Source organism: Enhydra lutris, unplaced genomic scaffold (assembly GCF_002288905.1).
Source record: "Enhydra lutris kenyoni isolate GAN:26980312 unplaced genomic scaffold, ASM228890v2 scaffoldscaffold1618, whole genome shotgun sequence".
NCBI lineage: Eukaryota > Metazoa > Chordata > Mammalia > Carnivora > Mustelidae > Enhydra > Enhydra lutris.
Genome location: NW_019155702.1, coordinates 1 through 4378, shown reverse-complemented (window position 1 = coordinate 4378; position 4378 = coordinate 1). Strand labels below are relative to the sequence as shown.

The window sequence follows — 4378 nt, the reverse complement described above, 5'->3', positions numbered from 1 at the left end:
GTACAGCACCACCGCCGTGAAGAAGCCAAACACCACAGCCCCCTCAGCCCCGCACCTAGCTCGGGCTCACTCTGGACGTGGTCCGCCCCCACGTATGTGTTGCCCTGAACGTTGTCCCGCTCTTGGCACAGTTTGCCCTGGACATAGTCTCCATCCCAGGTGTGGCTCGACATCCACGTGGCCCCGTCTCCCCTGCGCCTACCTTGACGTAGCCCGCCCCTGAGCATGGCTCACCCTGGGGTAATATCGCCCCTGGGTGTGGCTTTCCCGAGATGAAGCCCGCCCCTGGATGCAGTCCCCTCCTGGACTGGACCCTCGGAAGGGTGTGGCTTCCCCTGCACGTAGGAGGACAACGTCCCTGGCAACATCCCTGAGGGCACTGTCTTCATGCTCAAAGACTATCCCGTATATTCATATGTTGAAATCGTATCATTGGGCCTGAGTAACCTCCAGGAGGTGAGGCCTAGCTGACAAATAGTCTGGGAGGAGATGAAAGAGAGTTTAAATCAAGTTCTAGACTTTAAGGGTTTTTCTCACTATTTGTAAAGGCCTGAAGGTTTTCAGAGTAAGCACGTTATACTTCTTATGAAAAAAAAAAAGTAAATGTTTTAAATACAGGATATTAGAGCAGGATCAAATAAGGGACCCCAGGATAAAACTGAGAAGGCCACTGTCTGGCTTTGTACAAGGGACTGGTGTACTTGTAGAAGCCAAAAGCATTAACTACAAAGAGTTGAACACACTGCTTCCTTTCCCTGAGCATAAGCCCCAGCCCCAGTCCCACTGCACCACACAGAGATCACCACTCTCTACTAGAAAAAAACATTTATTGAGGAGGATTAATATTCTTGGTTGTGCTGAAGGTTGTTCTCATCAGAGGATATATTGTCATGAAAATTGTGAAGCTTTCTCAACAAGGACTGAATGATTTCTTTAGAGACATTTTTCTCCCAGGAAGTGCTGGAGAAGCATTTTCTGCCTGAGTAGAAGAGTCAAAATGCTAAACACAGTACTTTCATCAGGGTCACCCCGGTGGTCCAAAGGACCTGGCATACTTGATGCACACAGGTGGGGCTTGGATGAGGCACAGACTTTCCAGAAGGCAGAGAAGAAGGGCATTGACTCTGGCTTAATAGCTGATTCTCAAAAGGCTCAGCTTTCTGGGGCTGTCTGAACCTCTTTCTGTTCTGTCTGATCCTTGTAGGATAGTTCTGGTCAGCACAGACAGCTTCTTGGCTGCAGGACTTGATACTTGCCCATTTATCTTGTTGTGGATCAGAAAGAGCCCAATAGTTGGAGGGAGGTCTCTTGTCATGCCCTACCTGGGCCTGTAGTTCCTCCTGCTGCTGGCTTAACTCTGAGGCCTCAGATACGTACATATGTTCCAGCTTCTCTTCTAGGACCTTCCCAAGTGAGCTTGTGAGCTTCAGGAGGCCAATCACTCCCAAAAGTAGCCACACTTTCAACTGGGTCTTGGTGCTGTGCTAAGGTGGACATGAACTTGGCTTTTTGCTGGGGACTTCCTGATGTCCTGTGATTTTTTTCTTGGAATTGATCCACTGAGAAAATTGCCTCATCTTTTTTCTGAAGTAACTTTCAAGAGGAAACTGTTCATTCTTTGACAGAGTTGGGGAAGCACTCTCTAATTTTCTGTCCTCAGCATGGAGACTCTCCTCTCTGCCTACAGATGTCCCTACTCCTGAGTCCTCACTTTTGCATTTTCTTGCTTTGGAATCCTAAGGTCTCACTTTCTTTGCACTTCTTCTTTGTGAGAAATTCGTAGGCTGGCCCTTACAGAAGGCCAGTTTTGAGTCCCAGGATTCCTGCTGCTCCTCTGTGCTAATTCTGCTGTCCTTCAGTTGGACATGCAGCACCTGGGATGCTTCCATGTCCCCGCTGCACACACTCTGTGACAGAGTCAGTGAAGCCTTGGAATTCAAGCTATCTGAAGGAAGGGATATGTCAGTGGGACATCCTTGAGCCTGGTTATGCTCCTCACTCTTCAGTTTAAAATTTAACTCACTCAGGATCTGTCTTTTCAGGCCTGACAGTTTAGAATCTTAGGGAATCAGTATTTTTGGTAAGGGGTTCTCCGTGGTCATGGCAGTTTCCACTTTATTCATGTTGACATTTATCATTTTGGAGCTTCCCAACTCACTGGTTGTCAAGATTTCCCAAGATTGGGATTGAAGGGTATAGAGCTCCTTGGTGTCGAATATATCCCTGGACAGGTTGGGCAAGGCAAAATGTTGTAAATTCTTCTCCTCCATACCTTTGCCCTGTTCCATTTCTACTCTGTTACTGGAACTCACATTCTCATGGGTTGGCTCAAGTCCAGCCCCAGCTGGACTTGCGGGTACCTCTGGGCCACATGTGTTGTCTGGTACAGTCTCACTGGGTCGCACTTGAGCTCTGATGCTGTGTGTAAAGGGCTGAAAAGACTGGCTGCCCCACACAGCTATCTGGATACACTCTGCAGTATTATGGTCAGTGTCAGAGTGTGATGCCTTCAGGCCCCCCGTCGATCATTGCCCACAGATGACATAGTGAAGAGAGGATGATCCACAGTGGGGACTGACTTTGTTGTTCTCAACCTGTTTCTGAAAATAGGTTTAGAGCTTCCCTCAAGGTGTTTAAAAAACTCAGCTTTGGAATCCGCCCCAGAAATATACATGGCTGAGGAGGGAAAGTCAAATTGGGGAAGAGGCCATGTTTTGGATTCTCTCAACTTATAGAATTTTATGGATCCAAGAACCCTGAGGGGTAGACCCCACCTCTCACTCATGCGAAATCTAATAATATGGGCCTCTAGCACCTGTCGTGTACTGGGATCAAGAAAGAATGCTCTAGAGTGGTGCTCTGGCAGTAAACCCTACCCACCATTGTCTTTTTAGAATCTGTGTTTTCTGGAGCAGTCTGGGAACTCCCAGAGAAAGGCAATGTATTGTCATCAGCCAGCCATGAATAACACACACCTATAGGAATCCTACCCGCAGTGATCTGCCAAAACTTCTTGCTCATATATAAACTAAGAATACTTCTCATTTGATTCTGGTCTGTGTCCTTCATTGAGACATTCAATAATTCATTCCCTGAGTGATTCCTTGAATGACACACACAGTTCCTTGTTGTCTCCAAGGCAGCCCTCAGACCCTTCACTAGGTGCCATTCTGAGATCCTCTGTGGGCTGTCTTCTGGACTCTTCTCTAGGATATACCCAAGATTCTTCCTCATATCTTTCCTTAGCTGGAACGTTGTTTGGACCCTCTCATGGAAACTTCCAGGGAGACTCAATTCAGTCTTTGCTAGATCCCAGTTACGATGGCCCTGAAACACAGAGAATTGTAAGTGAACATTTCTGCCTTTTTGCTAGAAGAGTTCTGATAATGTATGCTGAGGCTCCATCACTGCTAGGGAGTCTAGATTTCTGCAGTCGTGTAGGCACCAGTGTGGGATTACCTTCCTTGGGCTAAGTAACTCCAGTCTCCTGGGGTTCACAGAAGATATGAAAATGGCCAGGAAGGATGGAGACTGGTACATAGGCATGGGACGTCCGGCTAACCAGTGGAAGGTTGGCAGCTCAAGAACAAATGGTTTCTTCAGGTTTCTGGAACACAGGTACTAAAGCCCACAACCTTTCCTATTGCTTCTGCAACACGTGCCATCCAAGGTGTTGATTTTCAGTCAAGATAGGAGAGTCTGATTCATTCTTGGATCTATGGAAAGACACTCCATAGTCCCTAATTAGGGATGAAGAAGGTGGTATGATCGGGAGGCAGGATTGAAAATGGGAGTGGGTGTTCACCTTAGTGAAAGGTAGAGGCTGGTATGGGGACAGGGTTTGAGGCAAGGATTGGGGGTGTACAATGGGGAGAGGAAATGGTTGGGAATGAAGCAGTGGTGGAGATGCTTGTATTTTGATAGCAGAGGTATTATGAATTCCATTGAATAAGACAAAGTGAGACTCTAGTGGGGAAGTACTACTGGAAATTAGGAGAGTGGCTACTAAGGACTCACTGTGCAAAGAAGGAAGACCCCAGAAGAGCTGGCTATATTTCTGATGCAAGTTTTCTTTCTTTTTTTTTTTTTTTCAGTGTAACAGTATTCGTTATTTTTGCACCACACCAGTGCTCCATGCAATCCGTGCCCTCTCCAATACCCACCACCTGGATCCCCCAACCTCCCACCCCCCGCACCTTCAAAACCCTCAGATTGTTTTTCAGAGTCCATAGTTTCTCATGGTTCACCTCGCCTAGCAATTTCCCTCAACTCCCTTCTCTCCATCTCCCCTTGTCCTCCATGCTATTTGTTATGCTCCACAAATACGTGAAACCATATGATAATTGACTTTCTCTGCTTGACTTATTTCATTCAGCAT

The 4378-nt window shown here is 46.9% G+C and overlaps 1 pseudogene; it reads right to left on the bottom strand.

The window, feature by feature from the left end:
* Window positions 1–933: 933 nt before the first annotated feature.
* On the bottom strand, window positions 934–4075 carry LOC111140464 (annotated as a pseudogene).
* Between the last annotated feature and the right edge of the window lie 303 nt (window positions 4076–4378).